This window comes from Macaca thibetana, chromosome 11 (assembly GCF_024542745.1).
Source record: "Macaca thibetana thibetana isolate TM-01 chromosome 11, ASM2454274v1, whole genome shotgun sequence".
Lineage (NCBI taxonomy): Eukaryota > Metazoa > Chordata > Mammalia > Primates > Cercopithecidae > Macaca > Macaca thibetana.
The window spans coordinates 114,571,833-114,595,788 of record NC_065588.1 but is presented as its reverse complement, the minus strand read 5'-3'; the positions used below and the strand labels follow the sequence as shown (position 1 = coordinate 114,595,788).

At 38.2% G+C, this 23,956-nt stretch overlaps 2 protein-coding genes across 6 annotated transcripts in view; one reads left to right on the top strand and one right to left on the bottom strand.

The window, feature by feature from the left end:
* Window positions 1–23,956, bottom strand: part of SUDS3 (SDS3 homolog, SIN3A corepressor complex component) — a 1,028,644-nt gene that overhangs the window by 74,243 nt on the left and 930,445 nt on the right. The gene's annotated exons all lie outside the window — the stretch shown is intronic.
* TAOK3 (TAO kinase 3) overlaps window positions 1–23,956 on the top strand; it is a 230,835-nt gene that overhangs the window by 28,339 nt on the left and 178,540 nt on the right. The window lies entirely within an intron of this gene.

Genomic DNA, 23,956 nt, shown 5'->3' with positions numbered 1-23,956 from the left:
TTAAATTACTGACTTTAAGTACTTCCTGTAAACTAAATGTATTAATGATTTAATTTGGTATCATTCTGATACTTTATTCTGCAGTTTGCAGATGCACCCCATATAGTTCCCTGCACATATCAAACACTCAACTAGTATCTTAAATTGTTTTACTGGGCATTCTGATTCCTAGGTTTAATGTAAAGGGTCACTTACATAGACTGCACTGAGACTCATGAATTTCTTTTTTTTTTTTTTTTTTTTTTTTTTTTTTGAGACAGCGTCTCACTCTGTCACCCAGGCTGGAGTGCAGTGGTGCAATCTGAGCTCACTGCTATCTCCGCCTCCTGGGTTCAAGCGATTCTCCTACCCCACCCTCTGAGTAGCTGGGATTACAGGCATCCACCATCATGCCTGGCTAATTTTTGTATTTTTGTAGAGATGGGGTTTCACCATGTTGGCCAGTCTGGTCTTAAACTCCTGACCTCAGGTAATCTGCCCGTCTCAGCCTCCCAAAGTGCTGGGATTACAGGCATGAGCCACCACACCTGGCCATGAATTTCTATTAAAATTTTTTGTTTTTGATTGATAAAGTTACTCCACAATGAAATGCTATCTAGAAGTTGCCTGCCAATAGATGTAGCAGGAACCACTGATAATTTTTTTTTAAGCCTAAGAAACACCATCTGAAGTTGATATGCAAATATTGGAAGACTTCTTAATTTCTTTTTTTTTTTTTTTTTTGAGACAGAGGCTTACTCTGTGGCCCAGGCTGGAGTGCAATGGCGGGATCGCCACTCACTACAGCCTTGACCTCCCAGATGCAAGTGATCCTCCTGCCTCAGCCTCCCCAGTGCCTGGGACTACAGGCACGTGCCACCTTGCCTGGCTAATTTTTGTATTTTTTGTAGAGGCAGGGTGTCTCCACGTTGCCCTGGCTGCTCTCGAACTCCTGAGCTCAAGCAATCTGCTTGCCTCAGCTATGAAAATTGCTGGGATTACAGGCATGAGCCATAGAGCCCAGATGACCTTTCTTCTAGTTAATTTCTAACTGGGGTTTCAAATGTCCCAAAACAGAGTACCATGAGATATTTTACACTGCATGTTTTATTTATGGATAGTACACAATTTTATATTATCTCGTCATGGCATAGTGAAAAGTCTGACTTTAACTATGTTGATTCCTGCATGCTTCTGTGGATGACAGGTTTCTAACCTTTATTGTTTCAAATTTTAAATGAAATGTACTACTTTATTACTTGTATAACAGGGTATTTTCAACATGTCAAAGGAAATATTAGCTTTACCAACCTTTATGAAAGGATCAAATTCAAGGTTATTTCATGTGGTGCTAATAAAACTTTTCCTGATCATACTTACATAGTAGTACCTGTTAACAAATTAGAATACAGCCTGTAGCTGTGAGCAGATTGCTTCCTCATGGTAGCTTTCTCACTGGAAACACCAATATTGCAATAATACCAAAGCTGCCTACTCTCTGAGATTAGGAAGCCACGTAATTGCTCCCAACTCTGAAATCCTACGATTTCAAGTTAATTTCAAATGACGGAGAAAGTATTTGGTCAAAGTAAAATAGTGAAAATGTTAAAAAAAAAAAAAATGAGAGATCACATAAGGTTTTGGTTTTTTGTTTTGTTTTTTTGTCTTTTGAGACAGAGTGTGTCACTCTGTTGTCCAGGCAGTAGTGCAGCGGTACAATCATAACTCACTGCAACCTTGACCCCTGGGTTCAAGCAATCCTCCTGCCTCAGCCTCCCAAGTAGCTGGGACTACAAGGTATGCCACCACACCCGGTTAATTTTTTAATTTTTTGTAGATATTAGACCTCGCTATATTGCCCAGGCTGCTCTCCAACTCCAGGGCTCAGGCAGTCCACCTGCCTGGGCTCCCAAGGTGCTGGGATTATTACAGGCATTAGCCACCACACCTAACCAACACAGAAGGGTTTTGTTAGCATGCTTTAGTGGACTTCCTTGATAAAAATCATCCTAAAACTTGTGAATGAAGGAAGTGTTTTGATAAAAGGCAAAAATGAAGTCAACCCTCCCCTCCTTTTCTCCTAAGTGCTTAACTTGATCATGTCCATACATTTGTAGTACACAGGATCAACATTGCTCTGCTAGGGCAACTTCATCTGGTTATTCACCCTTTTTATATTAGATTTAATTATTTAAATTTATTAAAACTTCTAAGTTTAATTTTTAAAATATGTTGCATTATTTCCATTAAAATAAAATTTTGGACAGAACAACTGATCACAATGTATGGACCTAATTTGGACCCATATGGAAAAAAATAGAATAAAAGAAATTTATGGGACGATTTAGGAAATTTGAAAATTTGACCTTGTATTTTATGGCATTAAAAAATTATTGTTAAACTTTTAGGTTAAAAAAAAAAATTTAGGCTTGTGCTGTGGCTCGCTCCTGTAATCCCAACACTTTGGGAAGCCGAGGCAGGCGGATCACTTGAAGTCAGAAGTTTGAAACCAGTCTAGCCAACATTGTGAAACCCTGTCTCTACTAAAAATACAAAAATTAGCCAGGCATGGTGGCAGGTGCCTGTATTCCCAGCTACTTGGGAGGCTGAGACACAACACAAGAATCACTTGAACCTGGGGCAGGGCAGCAGAGGTTGCAGTCAGCTGAGATGGCGCCACTGCACTCCAGCCTGGGCAACAGAGTGAGACTCTGTTTCAAAAAAAAAAAAAAAGTAGGTATACTAATGGTATAATTAAGGTGTTTTTGTTTCTTTTTGTTCTTTTGAGACAGAGTCTCACTTGTTGCCGAGGCTGGAGTGCGGTGGTGTGATGGTGGCTCACTGCAGCTTTGACTACATGTGCTCAAGCAGTCCTCCTTCCTTGGCCTCCCAAAGCACTGGGATTACGGGCATAAGCCACCATGTGCAGCCAATGTTTTTTTTTTTTTAATAGTTCTTATCTTTTAGACATACATTCTGAATATTTATAGATGGAATGATTCATTTAGGATTTGTTTCAAAATAACGGAGTGCTATGGGAAGTAGGTGGGCCATGAATTGATAACTATTAAAGCTGAGTATGAGGCAGTTTATTATATTGTTCTGTTACTTTTTTATTTAACATTTTCCATAATTAGAAAGTCCAAAAAATGTTTAATAACCATCTATGAGGTTTATAAAAACCATTTAGATGTCTTTATTCCTTGTAAAATGACACAAAAGCATTACCTACAATACATTCCATCCCATTTTCTTTTTATAAAAAATTTTTCTTTTCATAGTCCATATTCCTTATTCTCTACTGTGAGAAAAGAGCTATTAAAATTGTTGAATGATGTCAAAAGAAAACAAGGTGGAGGACGAGTCACTTTACTGTGCCTACAGTGAATTTTCTGTAACGTCTTTACTTTTCTTCCCTTTCCAACCTGATTAAATTTTTTTTTTTTTGCTCTTGGGAGGAAAGGTGGGGTGGCCACAGGCAAGTTATTGTTATATTATAGTTAACATCCAGCTGTATCTACAGCTTATCACAAACAAATACATGTATATATACAGAGAAATATATGGAAAGTACTTAGTTACTCTCTGTATTTCAGGCATATGGTTTATTCTCTCCAGAGATCAATATCTTAGTTACTGAAGCTCTATCTAACTTTTTGCTAAAATAGTTATTTTGTGTTTTAAGAGAAATAAGTGTAATTCCTCAATAGCTGGAATGTTATGTGGAAGTGATCGTTTTTTGGTGGTTAAGATATTAATAATTTGACACCAACATGCAAGATTTTATGAGGTATGAATAGTAGTTTATTATTTCAAACTTTTGAAAGTTGGGAAAAGAGGAATTTCAAATTAAAATCTATAAAGTAGCATGCTCATACTGGAAGAATCTATAGAAAAGAGCAACAAAAGCCGGGCGCGGTGGCTCACGTCTGTAATCCCAGCGCTTTGGGAAGCCGAGGCGGGACTATCCTGGCCAACATGGTGAAACCCCTTCTCTACTAAAAATACAAGAATCGGCCGGGCGCAGTGGCTCAAGCCTGTAATCCCAGCACTTTGGGAGGCCGAGACGGGCGGATCATGAGGTCAGGAGATCGAGACCATCCTGGCTAACACGGTGAAACCTCGTCTCTACTAAAATACAAAAAAAATTAGCCGGGCGAGGTGGCGGGCGCCTGTAGTCCCAGCTACTCGGGAGGCTGAGGCAGGAGAATGGCGTGAACCCGGGAGGCGGAGCTTGCAGTGAGCTGAGATCCGGCCACTGCACTCCAGCCTGGGCAACAGAGCCAGACTCCGTCTCAAAAAAATAAAATAAAATAAAAATAAAAATAAAAATACAAGAATTAGCTAGGCATGGTGGCGCGTGCCTGTAGTCCCAGCTACTTGGGAGGCTGAGGCAGGTAGAATCGCTTGAACCCTGGAGGCGGAGTTGCAGTGAGCTGAGAACGCACCACTGCACTCCAGCCTGGCAAAAGAGCCAGACCCCATCTCAAAACAAAAAAAAAAAAAAAAAAAAAAAAAAAAAAAGAGCAACTAAAATGCTCAATAAATATTTCTCTTTCACAGCCCTCTGATATGATTCATTACACAGATTTAAAGATAACAATGTTATAAACCGTTCGGGACAGTAGTTTTGAAGACTTAACTTCCATTAACGCAGTATATTTGGGAATTAAGTTTTCTGGAAAATTGAGGCTGAGGCAGGAGAATCGGGGCGGACGTTGCGGTGAGCTGAGATCACGCCACTGCACTCCAGCCTGGGCAACAAGAGCAAAACTCCGTCTCAAAAAAAAAAAAAAAAAAAAAAAAAAAAAAAAACAAAAAACAAAAAACAAGTATGATGAAGAACTGAGGATTTTCATTCACTTCCAACTCTTGTGTTGGTTTCTCAGCTTGTCTCTTCTCCCTGCTGTGAATCCTATCACTGCCTTTAGAGTTAACTTACTGACAAATCTGATTATCATTCACTGGCTTCAAAAGTCTAGTGTCACCACGTTGTTCATGTGAAAGTCCAAATCTCCTTCCTGTAGCATCCACAGTCAGACTTCTAGCTTCATCCTTTGCCTCTCTCAGTAAAGACCTATAAACTCAAGCAGCACACCAAACTCTTTGCTGGGCCCAGGGTACGCAATGCTTTTCCTATCACATTGTGCGTTTGAATGTTCTATTCTCTTTGCTTGGAGTGGTTTTTCTCCACTTCCCATCTCCTATCTTGTGAGACCCAACTAAAAGAGCGCATCTTTGAAGCCTCACCAGTTCCCTCCGACAGGGCTAGTTCTTCACTTGCTCTGTTTTCTCTTTTTTTGTTTGTTTGTTTGTTTGTTTTGAGACAGAGTCTCAGTCTGTCCCTCAGACTGGAGTGCAGTGGCACGATCTCGGCTCACTGCAACCTCTGCCTCCCAGGTTCAAGCGATTCTCCTGCCTCAACCTCCTGAGTAGCTGGGACTACAGGCACATGGCCACCACGCCCGGCTAATTTTTGTTATTTTTAGTAGAGGTTTTAGTAGGTTTCACCACATTGGCCAGGCTCGTCTCGAACTCCTGACCTTGTGATCTGCCCACCTCGGCCTCCAAAAGTGCTGGGATTACAGGCGTGAGCCACCGTGCCCAGCCCACTTCTCTGTTTTCTTTTCTTTTCTTTTTTTTTTTTTTGAGACGGAGTCTTGCTCTGTCGCCCAGGCTGGAGTGCAGTGGCCGGATCTCAGCTCACTGCAAGCTCCGCCTCCCGGGTTCACGCCATTCTCCTGCCTCAGCCTCCCGAGTAGCTGGGACTACAGGCACCCGCCACTTCGCCCGGCTAGTTTTTTGTATTTTTTAGTAGAGACGGGGTTTCACCGTATTAGCCAGGATGGTCTCGATCTCCTGACCTCATGATCCGCCCGTCTCGGCCTCCCAAAGTGCTGGGATTACAGGCTTGAGCCACCGCGCCCGGCCTTCTCTGTTTTCATAAACACTTTTTGTACTGTATTGTAACCATCCCTTCTATTGATTGATGCAATCATTCATTCATTTGGAGGTATTAATCTAAAAGTTACTATGTTCCAGACACTGTTCGGTACTGGAATAGAGTTATTAAAACAGTCACTGTCTCTTCCCTCTGTTAGTGGAGGACGCATATGTTAAAGAATGACAAAAACATCCATATAATCACAATTGTGACATCTGTGAAGGTGGGGTCTCTGTTCAGTATCTCTTTGTATATTGCCCACCTTCCATCTTCCCACCCCCATCCCACCAGCACATAAGCTAATGCTTCACACAAAAGAGCAACTCAATAAATGCTTAAAGAAGTGAATGATGAATATATAACTGTACATGAGCTACATGGATTTTTTTAAAACTTTTTATTTTGAAATAATTGTAGATTCACACACACTTGTAAGAAATAATACAGAGAGGTCCGGTGTACCCTTTACCTAATTTCCCTTAATAAGAAGAACATACAAAACTATAAGATGGTGTCACAGCCAGAATATTGATATTGATACCATTCCCCATCTTTGTTCAGATTTCCTCAGTTTTACGTGTGTGTGTGTATTTAGGTCTATGAAATTTTCCCATGTCAGTTTATATATCCACCACAATGGTCAAGATTAAAGAAGTGTTATCACGAGGCTACATTATCACACCTACTTCCCTCCCATCCCCCTTCTACCACCCTCTATCCTAAATCCCTGGCAACCACTAATCTGTTCTTCTTGTCTATAATTTTGTCATTTCAAGAATGTTATACAAATGAAATCATTCAGTATGTAACCTTTGTGGATTTTTTTTCCACCCAGTGTAATTCTCTGACGATTTGACCAAGTTGTGTGTGTCAATAGTTAATACCTTTTTGTTGTTGAGTAATTTTCCATGGTATGGATGTATTATAGTTTGTTTAATCCTTTATCCATTAAAGAATATCTGGGTTGTTTCCAGCGTTTGGTGATTAGGAATAAAGCTGCTATGAACATTCTCGTACAAGTTTTTATGTAAACACAATTCTCCATTTCCCTGGGACAAATGCCCAGGAATGCAACTGCTGCGTTATATGGTAATTATGTGTTTGGTTTTATAAGAAACTGTCACACTATTTTCCAGAGTGGCTGTACCATTTTACATGTAAGAGAGTAGTTGGGCACTGGAAACATCCAGTTTCTCCATATCCTCACCAGCATTTGGTGTTGTCATTATTTTTTATTTTAATCATTCTGATAGGTAGGTAGTAATATTTTCTTGTGGGTTTAATTTACATTTCCCTAATAGTTAGCAAAATTGAACATCTTTTCATATGTTTATTTGCCATTTCCATTTGTAAATCCTCTTTAGTGAAATTCCTGTTTTATGTCTTTTGCCCATTTTCTTTTTTCTTTATTTTTTGAGACAGTCTCCTGTTGTCCAGGCTGGAGTGCAGTGGTGGGATCTTGGCTCACTGCAACCTCTGCCTCCCAGGTTGAAGTGATTCTCATGCCTCCACCTCCCCAGTAGTTGCGATTATAGGTGGGCAGCTAATTTTTATATATTTAGTAGAGACGGGGTTTCACCATGTTGGCCAGGCTGGTCACGAGCTCCTGGCCTCAAGTGATCCTCCTGCCTCGGCTTCCCAAAGTGCTGGTATTACAGGTGTGAGCCACTGCCCCCGGCCTCTTTGCCCTTTTTGTAATTGGAGTTTTTTCCTTTTATTTACTGTTGGGTTTTGAGTTTTTGATATTTTTTACATACTAGTCCTTTGTCAGATATGTGGTTTGCAAATGCTTTCTGTCTATAGCTTGCATTTTCATCTTTTTAATGGGTCTTTTGTAAAGCAGTGGCTTTAAATTTTGATTAGGAACAATTTATTGATTTTTTTTTCTTTCCCTGAGTCATGCTTTTGGTGTCTTAGAATTCTTTGCCTATTCCTAGATCCCCCAATTTTTCTCCAATACTTTTTTCCTAAATATTTTATAGTTTTGTGTTTACATTTAAATCTGTAATTCATTTTGAGTTAATTTTTGTATAAGATAAGAGGTTTAGGTCATGGTTTATTTTTTTGCCTGTGTTTATCCCATTCCTCCAGCACCATTTGTTGAAAAGGAATTTTTTCTCCATTGAATCACTTTGTAAATAATAATCTTTGTAAATAAATCAGATGGACATATCTGTGTATGTCTATTTCTGGATTCTTTCTTTATTCTGTTCAGTAGACCTGTATTTTTATCTTTCTATCAGCACAAACTGCCTTGATTACTGTAGCTACATAGGAAGCCTTAATATTGAGTAAAGTAATCCTGTAATCCCAGCACTTTGGGAGGCCGAGGCAGGTGGATCACGAGGTCAGGAGATTGAGACCATCCTGGCTAACATGGTGAAACACTGTCTCTACTAAAAATACAAAATATTACCCGGGCATGGTGGCGGGTGCCTGTAGTCCCGGCTACCCGGGAGGCTGAGGCAGGAGAATGGCGTGAACCCAGGAGGCGGAGCTTACAGTGAGCCGAGATCGCACCACTGCACTCCAACCTGGGCAAGAGAGCGAGACTCCGTCTCAAAAAAAAAAAAAAAAAAAAAAAAAATTGAGTAAGCTGATTCCTCATATTCTTCCTTTTCAAGATTGTTTAGTCATTCTAACTCTTTTGCCTTTCCATGTAAACGTTAGATTAAACTTGCCTATGTCTACAAAAATCCGTGCTGGGATTTTGATAGGAATTGTATTAAAACTGTATACAATTTGGGGAGAATTGATGTCTTTTCTATGTTGAGTCTTTCAATCTATGAATATGGTATGTCTCTTCATTTACTTAGATTTCTTTAATCAACATTTTGGAATTATCAGCATGAATATTTATAGACATGTTTTTAAAGTTTATACCTAAGTATTTTATTTTGCTTAAAGTAATTATAAGTGATAGTTTTTGTTGTATTTTTGAGATAAAGTCTCACTCTGCCGCCCAGACTGGAATGAATGGCACCATCTCTGCTCACTGCAGCCTCTGCCTCCTGGGTCCAAGCAATTCTCCTGCCTCAGCCTTCCAAGTAGCTGGGATTACAGGTTCCCAACACCACACCCGGATAATTTTTTGTATTTTTATTTTTTATTTTTATTTTTAGTTTTTTTATTTTATTATTTTTTTTTTTTTTTGAGACGGAGTCTCGCTCTGTAGCCCAGGCTGGAGTGCAGTGGCCAGATCTCAGCTCACTGCAAGCTCCGCCTCCCGGGTTTACGCCATTCTCCTGCCTCAGCCTCCCGAGTAGCTGGGACTACAGACGCCCGCCACGTCGCCCGGCTAGTTTTTTTGTATTTTTTAGTAGAGATGGGGTTTCACCGTGGTAGCCAGGATGGTCTCGATCTCCTGACCTCGTGATCCGCCTGTCTCGGCCTCCCAAAGTGCTAGGATTACAGGCTTGAGCCACCGCGCCCGGCCAATTTTTTGTATTTTTAGTAGACATGGGGTTTCACCATGTTGACCAGGCTAGTCTTGAACGCCTGACCTCAAGTTGATCCACCCAGCTCGGCCTCCCAAAGTGCTGGGATTACAGGCGTGAGACACCATGCCTGGCTGTGTTAATTCTTCTTTAATATTTGGTAAAAATTTTCAAGGAAGCCTCTGGGCTTGGTGAATTCTTTTCCAGGAGGCTTTTCATTACAAAGTCAGTATCTTTCATGGTTAAAGAACTACTCAAGATATCAGTTTGTGGTTTTAGGGAAATTGAGAAATTGGTCGATTTCTTCTAAGTTGTCAAATTTGTGAGCATAAAGTTGTTCATAGTATTCCCTTACTATCCTTTTAATAGCTACAAGATCTGTAATACCTCCTGTCTCACTTCTGATATTAGTGATTTATCTCTTCTTTTTTTATGTTATTGTGGTAAGAACATTTAACATGTGATTTACTCCTGAAACGGATTTTTTTTTTTTTTTTTTGAGACATAGTTTTTGCTCTTGTTGCCCAGGCTGAAGTGGGATGGCGCAACCTTGGCTCACTGAAACCTCTACCTCCCAGGTTCAGGTGATTCTCCTGCCTCAGCCTGCCGAGTAGGTGGGATTACAGGCATATACCACCACACCACGCCTGGCTACTTTTTTGTATTTTTAGTAGAGACAGGGTTTCACCGTGTTGGCCAGGCAGGTCTTGAAATCCTGACCTCAGGTGATCCAGCTGCTTCAGCCTCCCAAAGTGCTGGGATTACAGGCGTGAGCCACCGAGCCCAGCCTTTGAAACAGATTTTTTTTTTTTTTTCTTTGGAGATGGAGTCTTGTTCTGTCACCCAAGCTGGAGTGCAGGGGTGCAATCTCTGCTCACCGCAACCTCTGCCTGCTGGGTTCAAGTGATTCTCCCGCCTCAGGCTCCATAGTAGCTGGGATTACAGGCTCGTACCACCACGCCCAGCTAATTTTGTGTATGTTTAGTAGAGACGAGGGTTTCACCATGTTGGCCAGGCCAGTCTCGAACTTCTGACCTCATGATACGCCCACCTCGGCCTCTCAAAGTGCTGGGATTACAGGCTCACGTGAGCCACCGCGCCCAGCCTCAATTGTTTTTTTGGTTTTTTTTTTTTTTTGATAAATACCCAGAACTGGACTGCTGAATCATATGGCAGTTCTGGGTATTTATCAAAAATTTTAATTTTTTGAGGAAAAAAAATTACCTTTGTCTTTATTTTTGTCAGTCTTGCTGAAGGTTTGCCAATTTTATTGATTTTTTTTTTCAAATAACTAGTTTTGGTTTCATTGATTTTTCTCATGTTTTCAATTTAATAGATTTCTGCTCTTTATTTTTTCTTTCTTTCTACTTACTTTGGGTTATGTTGCTCTTCCTGTTCTAGGTTCTTGTGGTAGAAACTTAGGTTATTAATTTGAGGCCATTTCTCTCTCCTAACGTAAGCATTTAATAGTATGCATTTCCCTCTTGGCATTGCTTTAGTTGCATTGCACAAATTTTGATATGCTGATTTTCACCTCCATTCAGATCTATGCATCATTCTTATTTCCTTTGAAAGTTCTTTTTTAACTCATGCATTGTTTAGAAATATGTTAATTTCCAAATGTTTGAAGATTTTCCTGTTGTCTTTCTGTTATTGATTTCTAGTTTGATTTCATTATGATCAGAAGACATATTCAGTATGATTTTTAGTTGTTTTAGATTTGTTGGAGTTACTTTTCTGATCCAGGATCTGCTTTATTTTGGTGAATATTCCATGGCACTTGAGAAGAATGTATATTCTACTGTTGTTGGAAGGAGTGTTTATTTAATATCAGTTAGATCCTGTTGATTGGTAGCATTGTTCAATTCTTTTGTCTTTGTTAATTTTCTGTCTAGTAATTCTATCAATTGCGGAGAGTGGAGTGTTCAAGCCCCCAAGCATAACTATAGATTTGTCTAATTTCTCTTTTAGCGCGTGCGCGTGCTCGCGCGCGCTCTCTCTCTCTCTCTCTCTCTCTCTCTCTCTCTCTCTCTCTCTCTCTCTGTGTGTGTGTGTGTGTGTGTGTGTTGAAACTGTTGTTTGGTGCATGTACATGTAAGTTTACTATGTCATCTTGGTAGATTGGTTCTTTTATCACTATGTGATGTCTCTTTTTCTTGCTAGTAGTTTTTTCTCTGAAGTCTACTTTATCTGATATTAATATGGCTACTCAAGTATCTATATTTTTAAGAGATAAGGTCTCACATGATTTCAGATGGTTAATTTAAATAAAAGAACTGCTTTAAGTTGATTACGTGATCTACTTCTACACCACCAACCCACACCATTGTGTAAGAGACTGTTTATGGAAAATTATGTCATCCCGCAGTCGGGAATGGCTAATTGACTTAATGAATGTCAGGACAGTAACATGGCTTCTTTCTGTGTATCCTAAGGAAAGAATGCAGCAAAACAAAGATTTAATCTTCTTTATTTATTCTTATGTAACTTATTCTATCTTCTTTATTTATTCTTATCTAACTTTTTTAGTACTTCATACTAAAAAAGAAGTACAAGATATAGGTGCTATGGAGATGTCCGTTAGCCTGCAAAAAGAAGAAAAAGATTTCTGTAGTGGTACTTTTAGAAAATGATGAATTCTTTAAAAAAAAAAAAAAGACTGAGAAAAGAGAGAAGCTTCAGGATAGGTTTATTAATGAAAAACAAAAGTGGAACAAGAGAAGAGTACTGAGAAAAGATAGCTTTATATTTAAGTACAAAAAAATAATGTAATGGAAACTGAAGGCTGGAAAATGGATGTGGGTGGGGCTTGGGGGAAGGATGGAGGTGGATAAGGAGAAGAAAATACATAAAGACTGTCTGTCTTTCTTAAGGAAGAAACTATTAGTATAAACTCTAGAAATACTTCCTAATTTTCTGTCCTATTCAGAGGTATCATAGGCGTTAAAAACAAATTCATATCTGGGCGTGGTGGCTCACACCCGTAATCCCAGCACTGTGGGAGGCCAAGGCAGGAGGATAACCTGAGGTCAGGCGGTCTCGACCAGCCTAGCCAACATGGTGAAACCCCTCCTCTACTAAAAAAACAAAAATTAGTAGGGCATGGTGGTGCACGCCTGTAATCTCAGCCTCTAAGGGGACTGAGGCAGTAGAATTGCTGGAACCCATGAGACGGAGGTTGCAGTGAGCTGAGATCGTGCCATTGCACTCCAGCCTGGGTGACAGAGCAAGACTTCATCTCAAAAAAAAAAAAATTCATGTATTTGTAATGTGATAATCATACTTTACCTTCATAGGTTTCAAAATGCTTTTATTTATTAATACTAATAGTATTTTATAGCAATTTGAAAAGCACTTTTACATGCCTTTTTAAATTTCATCCTTAAGACTATTGTAAAGTCAGATATTATTCTTTTTTTTTTTCTTTTTTTTTTGGGACAAGAGTCTCGTTCTGTCACACCCAGGCTGGAGTGCGGTGGTGTGTTCTCGGATCACTGCAACCTCAACCTCCCCAGTTCAAATGATTCTTCTGCCTCAGCCCCCCAAGTAGCCGGGATTACAGGCATGTGCCACCACGTCCAGCTAATTTTTGTATTTTTAGTAGAAATGGGGTTTCACCATGTTGGCGAGGCTGGTCTCAAACTTCTGGCCTCAAGCGATCCACCCACCTCAGCCTCCTAAAGTGCTGGGATTACAGGTGTGAGTCACCATGCCTGGCCATTATTCTCATTGTAGAGTAAGCAGTGGGCCCAAAGTCACAGGGTTGACAAGTGGTGCAGCTGGGGGCAGAACCTAGCTCCTTACTTCCTGATTCGGCATGGTGTTAGCATTTTCTGGGACTCCATGCTGTCTGCCTCTTACACTCATTCCCTCTCTAAGTCAATTCAGTAATCAAAGGTTAAGCATTATAGACCTTGTTCTAGAGGAAATGGAATTGAATTCCAAATTACATTTATTTTCTCTAGTAATTAGTCACTGTTTAAAAATACTAATCATATGTAGTATATGTTGTTCTAGAATTTCTGCCCTCTAATATAAAATGAGACTACAGACCTGTGTGTGCCATAATCTGGAGTTTTGTGTTACTTGTTTTTCTTTTGATTGTTTTCGGTAGGTGGCAGTTGGGCATAGATGAAATAAATTCTATATTCTTGTTCTTCATACCAAAGGAAACAGATGTCTCACATTTTCACACAGTTTATGGCAGTTTCAGACTTATGAACCTCATAAAGATAAATGGGTACTGTCAAACCAAAGGATCATCGTTCACTGAGATTGCCTTTGTAACTTTCTGCCCCTTTCTGACTCTTTCTTTTTTTTTTTTTTTTTTTGCCCTCCTCTTTCTTCTTTCCTTTTCTTTTCCCTTTCCTCTTTACCTCTTTTTTTGAATTATTTTTTTCTTGGTTTCTTTTTCTTCTCTTTTTTAATCAGTCAACACATTTAAAGTTTTATTAGCAGCTATCTTCTTTTGTAACCTAAAGGAGCTGCCATGCAGTATGCTTCCTCTTTGTGATGGTTTCCTCTTTACCCAACTATCAACTGCAGCCAGACACACACATACACTTACACCATATCTTAACCATCTGGAGAGTGCCTGAGGCCTGAGTTATGATAATGTAGTTTGGGTCAGGAATCTGAACACTATCTAAAAATATACAAAGCTGCTTTCGCATATTTTAAAACTCGTTTAGAAATGAGACTTTTGTTTCTACCACCAATAGATATATTTATATTGGCATATATAAAAACATAACTGTTCTTACAGACAAAAGAGGTAAAGACCTATCAGACCTCACTGTTCTAATATAACTTAAGCAAACAACTTTGAAACAATTTTATTTATAGACTTGAATGGAATCTTAACTTTTATTTTCTCATCTGTCACTTTGACTTTTTAGAGTGAGGGTTCTATTTTGTTTCTCATCCTCACATCTCCAGATATAAATAAATTGTGAAAAAAGAGGACAGGAAATGAGAGGTCAGATTTTAGGACTTCTGTCATTATTTTCTATAAAGCTTACATCATTGAACCCCGATGCGTTTTTCCTCCAGAATATTGAAGATATCCACATTTTTTGTGTGTGTTGTTGTTGATACATAGTTCTGACTGAATGGAAAGATTGATGGTATATTATCATTCTCTTGTCATTATTTATGAAACTTAAAAGGCAAATAACCAATGTTCTACCTTATGTTTTTGGTTATACCAGAGTTTCATTTCTAAGTCATGGCAGAAGTGGCTATATACAAATCTTTATGCAAATCTTAAGTTTTATCACTGTTATATCAGAAGTTATCATGGATCTATATATGAAATAATCAGAATTAAGGGAGCATTTTGTGTTCCGTGTCCCTTGTTTTTATTCAGCTTTGCAGTAGTTAATTCAATGTTACTTTCCACTTTTTTTTTTTTTTGAGACGGAGTCTCGCTCTGTCGCCCAGGCTAGAGTGCAGTGGCCGGATCTCAGCTCACTGCAAGCTCCGCCTCCCGGGTTTATGCCATTCTCCTGCCTCAGCCTCCCGAGCAGCTGGGACTACAGGCGCCCACCACCTCGCCCGGCTAGTTTTTTTTTGCATATTTTAGTAGAGACGGGGTTTCACCATGTTAGCCAGGATGGTCTCGATCTCTTGACCTCGTGATCCACCCGTCTCGGCCTCCCAAAGTGTTGGGATTACAGGCTTGAGCCACCGCGCCCTGCCTCTTTCCACTTTAAGAAGAGGGCAGAGAGAATGACCTTCCTAGAAAAAACCAAAGTCATAGAATATAACAAGTTTTATATTTTGATATAAAAATCTTGCTCTTCCAACCCCCCCATAAGTATGAGACATATGGAAGATAACTCATGATATAAAATATAGTCCTTTTTCTCATGATGGTTTTGACAGATGTTTACTATTAATTTTAATAAATTATTCCTTTTCTCCATTTTATCTTTCCTAATTAGACTCTGAAATGGATATAATATTTTTGACATTTTGTTGGATTTTAAAAGTTTGAGAATCAGTTTGAATTGCTTTGCAATTCATATCCTTCAGGACACAAATCCTGACGTGTTCTCATGTTAATGCTGGAGAAAATAATCCAAACTCTAGCAACCAAGTCGCCCTTCCTAGTAGAATGGGCTATCATGCCTTTTCTTTCAGGAAACATCATGTAGAGTTTAAAGGAAGTTTAAAGATCCAAACATCTATATTCTCTTATCCAGTCTGTCAGTTGTGTTTATTAGTCATGAAGCATGTTTCTATTCTTTTGCATTAACTGCCCCCCCTTCCTCAAAGATCTTTTGGCTTCTCTAGTACTTCTTTACTTCCTTTCCCTAAGAGACTGGGTTAAATACCCTTTAAGTGTGCTACATTATTTTGTTATTGCCTGTATTTCAGGCTTGCTTTCTCACTAGATGTAATCTCTTTGAGGACAGAGGCCTTAACACGTTCAAGATAATATCTTTGCTACCTGTCATGAAGCCTGGCACATAATAGATTTGCCAAATGAATGAATAGAATTACAGGCAAAGAGTTACTTACTTTCATATTTCTTTCAGATTTAAAAACCATTATAAATCCCTCACGCCAAAATATCCACTTGTTATCTTGATTAACATTGCACTTTATACAAGTGGAAAGTTTCAATTATTTGGTTAGATTTTAAATTTGGGACCGGCAAAATGAATTCTTTAGTAAGAGATCCCAGTTCCACTTGAAGAAAAATTGTAACTCATATCCCAGAGGAAATAATTAGCATAAAATGTTACCATTAATGTGAATTTCTGAAATAACTGTGGTTTTTGTTTTTTTAATAGTAAAATACAGTTTGCTATACTCTGGTTGTAGAGTTTTGAGCTCGAGAGGGCAGTAAGATTATGTTCTCCATCACCATGTAAGTTGGGGTACAGGATTAAATTTATTAAATGTATGTTTCTCTAATACGTTTGCTCTATAGACTGCAAGCTCCCTGAAAGTAGTGTTTGTGTTACTCATATTTCTGTCTACTACCTAGCACAAACTCTGGTCATTTTAAGAACTCAATAAGTATTTGTTAGGCTAGGCAGAGTGGCTCATGCCTGTAATCCCAACACTCTACTAAAAATACAAAAATTAGCCAGGCGTGGTGGCAGGTGGCTGTAATCCCAGCTACTCGGGAGGCTGAGGTAGAAGAATTGCTTGAACCCAGGAGGCAGAGGTTGCAGTGAGCCAAGATTGCACCACTGCACTCCAGCCTGGGGAAGAGAGTGAGATTCTGTCTCAAAAAAACAAACAAACAAAACAAAACAAGTATCTGTTGAATAAACTCGTGAAAGGGGAAACACGGTGGAGATCTTAGTTCTGCATATGAACGCTATGTGGTACAATACATTTATGACTGATTTAATAAGTGGAAGTTACTATCTAAGCATAATATGCTTTCTGAAAATAAGAAAAAGGGTCCTATTGGGATTCAGAAGATTATAACTTTGTAATCAGTTTTATATAATAGTGTCACTCTTTCAGTCAAAATGGGTCTAAAATTAGTTGATACAGAGCAAGTGGACCTTTCAAATTTTATTTAGCAGTAGGAATTAAGAAGGATTGTGTTTCTGGTCTGTAAGTAGATCTTTTTCAGGAAGACATAAAATGGAAACTCTACATGCCAATAATCCTAAGGCTTATTTATGAACATTATATTTTAGGATTTTTATAGAAGTTCCTCTTCTGCCAGAAAGGAAACTTGAGTTTAAGAACCAGTCTCCAAGGACTTGATATTGAATGAACTTAACTCTGTCTAACACAGATTGATTTTAGTATTTCTGGCAGAAGATCAAAATAGCTTACACATAGCATTTATAAGAATGTTTAAACATTTTCCTTCACTATTATTATTTCTTAACATATGTGTTTTTCTTTCAAAGTGAATATACTTACATTATACAAATAAGTGTTTCAAACTTGTTTCAACTTTAGCTTTCATGCTATGATTACAAAGTTAAGAAATTGAACTTTTCACAAGTTCTAGTTCTTAACATTTTCAGAACTTCAGCTTCTTCATCTGTAAAAGTAGGATAATAGTGCCTACATCTTGGGATTCTCGTGAGAACTACTCAACATAATATACATAAAGCCTCCAGCACAAAGTAAGCATATTGTAGATGGTGGTGATAGGGTGGAGTCAGTAGTGGCTTTTATTATTAAAACCAGATGCAGGGATTAACTTTGTTATTTTGCTTCCTTGCTTATTTTTTATCACTGTGATACCAAATTAGCTCAAATGTGTCTTTTAAATAAGAACATTGAGATATTTTGCAATAATCATGTAGTTATTTAGACTGATATGTACAGATGTATGTCAGCAAGTTGCAGATTGGTATTAAAGTGTGACTCCATTTGGGTAATAAAAAGGGAATGATCATTATACATAGTTATAGAAAAATTTCTGAAGAATACACAATAGTTTCTTAGGAGTAATTACCTTTGAGGAGTCAGAATGGGGAGGCTAAGTGCAGAAGAAAACTTTCTATCTCTACCCCTTTGTATCACTGGAATGTTGTTGAACATGTATTACCTTTATAGTAAAAAAAGCAGAGCACTGAATGTTTTACCAGTAACTGATATGGTGACAACTGTAAGTGGAACTAATAAACTGCCTAATGTGCTGGTAAAATTCAAGAGGAAGTTATTTTTTATCGTTACCAATAAGTAGAATTATATCCATGATTACAAAAATTAAGTAATGTAGAGGGGTTGCTATTAAAATTATAATTAATCCTAAGTGCCTGACAATGCTAGATACATTAAAAATGTATCTTTGATAATTTTTAATTCAGAGTCATTTCTTTTCTATAAAAAATGCAAACAATTTATATGGAGCCACTAAAGATCCAGAATAGCAAAAGCCATCCTGAGCAAAAAGAGCAAAACTGGAGGAATCACATTACCTGACTTCAAATTATACTACAGAACTATAGTAACCAAAACAGCATGGTATTGCCATAAAAATAGACACATAGACCAATAGAACCCAGAAATAAATTCACATATCCACAGTCAACTTATTTTCAACAAAGGTGGCAAGAACATACATTGGGGAAAGGACAGTCTCTTCAATAAATGGGAAAACTGGATATCCATATGCAAAAGAATGAAACTAGATCCTTATCTCTCAACCATATACAAAAAATAAAATCACGATGGATTAAACATTTAAATCTAAGACCTGAAACTATGAAACTACTAAAAGAAAACATTGGGGAAACTCTGAGTCTAGGACATTGGTCTGGCAGAAGCACAGGCAACCAAAGCAAAAATGGACAAATGGGATCACATCAAGCTAAACAGCTTCTGCACAGCAAAAGAAACAATCAACACAGTGAAGAGACAGGCTGGGCGTGGTGGCTTACACTTGTAATCCCAGCACTTTGGGAGGCCAAGGCCTGCAGATCACTTGAAGTCAGGAGTTCGAGAGCAGCCTGGCCAACATAGTGAAACCCTTGCCTCTACTAAAAATACAAAAATTAGCTGACATGGTGGTGGGCATCTGTAGTCTCAGCTACTCAGGAGGCTAAGGCAGGAGAATTGCTTGAACCTGGAAGGCAGAGGTTGCAGTGAGCCGAGATCATGCCACTGCACTCCAGCCTGGGCGAGAGAGCGAGACTCCATCTCTAAATAAATAAATAAATAAATAAACAACCCACAGGTGGGAGAAAATATCGGCAAACTACCTATCTGACAAGGATTAATGCCCAGAATATATAAGGAGCTCAAAAAACTCGAGAAAAAAAAAATCTGATTCTAAAATGGGCAAAAGATCTGAATAGACATTTCTCAAAAGAAGTCATAAAAATGGCCAACAGGTATATGAAAAAATGCCCAGCATCATTAATCATCAGAGAAATGCAGATCAAAACTACAATGAGATATCATTTCACTCCAGTTAAAATGACTTTCACCCAAAAGACAGGCAATAATGAATGCTGGCAAGAATGTAAAGAAAGGAGAACCCTCGTACACTGTTGATGGAAATGTAAATTAGTACAGCCACTATGGAGAATAGTATGGAGATTCCTCAAACAACTAAAAACAGAACTACCATACGATCCAGCAATCCCACTCCTAGTTATAGTCCAAAAGAAAGGAAATCAGTAATCAGAGATGCTTGCACTCCTATGCCTATTGCAGCACTAATCACAATAGCCAGGATTTGGAAGCAATGTTAAGTGTCTATCAGCAGATGAATGGGTAAAGAAAATGCGGCACATTAGCACAGTGGATTATTATTGAACCATAAAAAAGAATGAAATTCTGTCATTTACAACAACATGGATGACAGTGGAGGACATTATGTTAAGTGAAATAAGCCAGGCACAGAAAGACAAATTTTGCATGTTCTCGCTCATGTGGGAACTAAAAATTAAAACAATTGAACTCATGTAGATAGAAACTAGAATGATGTTTACCAGAGGTTGGGAAGGATAGCAGGGAAGGCAGGTGAAGGAGGAAGAAGTATTACCCATGGTTGGTTAATAGATACAAAAATATAGTTACATGGAATGAATAAGATCTAGTATTTGATAGCACAACAGAGTGATTCCAGTCAACAATAACCTGTTGTGTATTTTAAAATGATTAAAAGAGTGGAATTGGAATGTTCCTAATACAAATGATAGATGCTTGATCTGTGTATGTATTACATATTTCTACAGTTTAAAAAGTCAACATTTTCAAGTCTTATGATGAAAAACGACTGTCTTCTGCCTCTTATCTACATTCCCGTATCCAATTACTGTTTCTCAGAAGCAATCACTTTAAAGTTATATAGATGTTTTTTCTGATTTTTTCTCCATGTTTCTAAACATCATATTTATACTGCTATCTGAATATTTCCATTTTTGATGAAAGATGAGAAATTGACTTTTACACATACACATTTCCCCTCCATCTTCCAGATATAGTTATATCATAATTTTTTGTTAGTTCAACAGACAGTGCTTACATTATTATGACTGTATTATTCACAGCTGTGATTTTTAATGGACTATTGTACTTTCTCTGTGTGGCATTTTGTTTTCCCCAGGGTAAACAATTGCTTCATTTCTTTTATTTATTTGTATTAATTCATTCCCATAAGTTATTCCTCTTAATTTGTTCAGATGTATCAGGTAGTCTATTAATCTCATCTTTTTCATGAAGATCTCCCTATAAGATCCCTGTGATCTCCTGCTCCAGACCACAGTGAAATACTACATCACCTGCATAAACCCATATATGATTATATGCATATCATTTCCTAAATAAAAATGAGATTTTATGACATATACTGTTCTGCAACATGCTTTTTCCCCTTAATATTATATAAGGTCAGTACATATATACCTATCCTATTCTATTTGAGTACTAAACTGTTGTTCTCTGCACCTCTGCTGAAGTTATCATCTTATTTCCCCCCAACATCATCCTAGAGGTTTACATTTTTGTATAGCAAAATTAATAAGTATTTCTTTGAGTTTCTGCATTTTGTGTTATACTTAAAATCTGAAATTCTAAAAATATTCCCCCATATTTTTAGTGGCTTAATGGTTTTATTTTTTCCTACGTAAAAATCAAAATTATTTTGGTGTGGAGAAGGAGTGTACATTTTTTTACTTTGACTACTCACCTGTCCTTATGCCATTTTATTTAATAATTAATTTATCCTTATCCTGATTTGAAAGGCAATATATATATTAAATATCTATATGTATTTGGTTCTGTTTTTGAGACGCTGTTCTGTTTCATTGATCTTTCTCTCTATTTCATTGCCAGATCTCAATATCTGATATGTTGTTGGTTTACAATTTGTTTTACTACCCAATAGGACAAGACCTTCTTCATGACACATTTTTTCTTTTTACCTGAATTTACCTGGCTGTTTATGGGATGATTATTCTTCCAGATCAGGAGTTGGCAAACTATAATCTACAGACTAAATCTGTTGTGCTGCCTGTTTTAGTATAACCTGGATGCTTAAAATGGTTTTTAAGGCCAGGCGGGGTGACTCATGCCTGTAATCTCAGTACTTTGGGAGACTGAGGCAGGTGGATCACCCGAGGTCAGTAGTTCGAGACCAGCCTGGCCAACATGGTGAAACCCCATCTCTACTAAAAATATTAAAATGGCTTACACCTGTAATCCTAGTTACGCGGGAGGCTGAGGCAGGAGAGTTGCTTGAACCTGGGAGGCGGAGGTTGCAGTGAGCCAAGATCACGCCACTGCACTCCAGCCTGGGCAACAGAGCGAGACTCCGTCTCAAAACAAAAAAAGAATTTTAAATTTTTTAATGTTTGGGGGAAAAAAATCACAAGAATGACAGTTCTTGACATGGGAAAATTATATGAAATTCACATTTCAATGTTCATAAGTAATGTTTTATTGGAACACACGCTCATTTATTATTATTACCTATGGCTGCTCTCACACTACAACACAGAGTTGAATAGTTATATCAGAGATCGTGTGGCCCACAAAGCCTAAAAGATTACAGGAGCTTTATAGAAAAGTTTTCTGACCATAGTTCTATATCAAATTTTAAGCAGTTTAAAAGGAAATCTATTGGAATTTCATATAATACATAGATTAATTTAAGGAGAAATAATTATTCAATATTGAGTAATCATCAAAGAATGAAAGCAATGTCTTTGTTCAAATTTTTTTTTTTTTTTTTTTTTTTTTGAGACAGAGTTTCACTCTGCTGCCCAGGCTGGAGGGTAGTGGCGCGATCTCAGCTCATTGCAACCTCTGCCTCCCAGGTTCAAGTAATTGTCCTGCCTCAGCCTCCGGAGTAGCTGAGATTATAGGCATGAGCCACCACACCCAGCTAATTTTTGTATTTTTAGTGGAGACGGGGTTTCGCCATGTTGGCTGGGCTGGTCTTGATCTGGCCTCAAGTGATCCGCCTGCCTCGGCCTCCCAAAGGGCTAGGATTACAGGCATGAGCCACCACACCGGCCCAAATTTTCTATCTTTTGTGACATTTTATAATTTTCTTCCATCCCAGTTCTTACACATTGCTTTTAAATTTATTCCTGGATTTTTTGGGTTGGTTGTTGTTAATGCAATTGTTAATGGTATCTTTTCCACCACCATATACGTGTGTGTCTGTGTGTGTGTTTTTTTTTTCTTTTTTAAAACTTACGGCTGAGCATGGTGGCTCACACCTGTAATCCCAGCACTTTGGAAGGCTGCGGCGGGCGGATCACAAGGTCAGGAGATCGAGACCTGGCTTACAAAATATTTTGTATTTGTATTTGTATTTCGTATTGCAAAATACAAAAAATTAGCCGGGCTTAGTGGGGGGCACCTGTAGTCCAGCTACTCAGGAGGCTGAGGCAGGAGAATGGCGTGAACCCGGGAGGCAGACCTTGCAGTGAGCCGAGATCGCACCACTGCACTCCAGCCTGGGAGACAGTGAGACTCCGTCTAAAAAATAAAAAAAAATTACAAAAATAAAATATACTCACAAAAATAGCGATGACATATTATAAGGTCCTTTTGTAACAACACTGCCATCTCAAATAAGTGAAACAACAAAGAAAATGGAAATTATGTACTTGGTAAAAATATACATGATGGTAGAAAAACTATTTTTCTGAAATTTTAGGTTCTCTTTTTTTGAAATGTCTTGTAATCTAACTTCATTGCTGAAGCATACATTTTAATTATGAGTTGAAGGCAAAATGACTAGTTTTCTTGTTCGAACTTTTTTATGAAAAACATACTTGCAGCCAGGCGCAGTGGCTGTAATCCTAGCACTTTGGGAAACCGAGGTAGGAGGATTGCTTGAGCCCAGGAGTTCAGGACTAGCCTGGGCAACATGGCAAAACTCCATCTCTGCAAAAAATATGAAAACTAGCCAGATATGGTGGCGTGCACCTGTAGCCCCAGCTACTCAGAGTTCTTAGTTGGGAGGATAGCTTGAGCCTGTCTGGTCGAGGTTGCAGTGAGCCGTGATTGTGCCACTGCACTCCAGCCTGGGTGAAAGAGTGAGACCCTCTCTCTCTCAAAAAAAAAAAATGTGTGTGTGTGTGTTTGTGTGTGTGTATATTTGCATGTATACATGTTAAACAATAACAGTGTTAAACAATGTAGTAATATACAACATAGAAAGGAGATGTCCCCAATCAAATATAAAAGTTACAAACCATACCCAACCTTTTCCCTAACATATAGCCACTATAAGCAGTTTGGGTATGTTCTTCTAGATTTTTCCATGATCTTTTTTAGTGTTGTTTATATTAGTAACATTATTTTAAAACATAATCACATTGTGCATATACATATGCACATTACATATTACTTAATAGTACTTTAGTAGGACTTCCTATAGATCTGCTTCTTATTATATTAGCTACACATTAGAAAAGTGTGTAATTGTACCAGTTCCTTTTTGATGGACATTTGGGTTGTTTCCAGTTGTTTTCTATTACAAACTATGCTGTAATTATCATTATAAATAGCAGTATGATTCATTTTCAATTATTCTACTCTGACTCTAAAATATTCAGCTTGGGGACCTTCTTTTTTCACAAACTTCTAGCAGTGTAAATGTTCTTTTAGTTTAAACAGCATTGTTTAAGCAGTTGTATAAAGC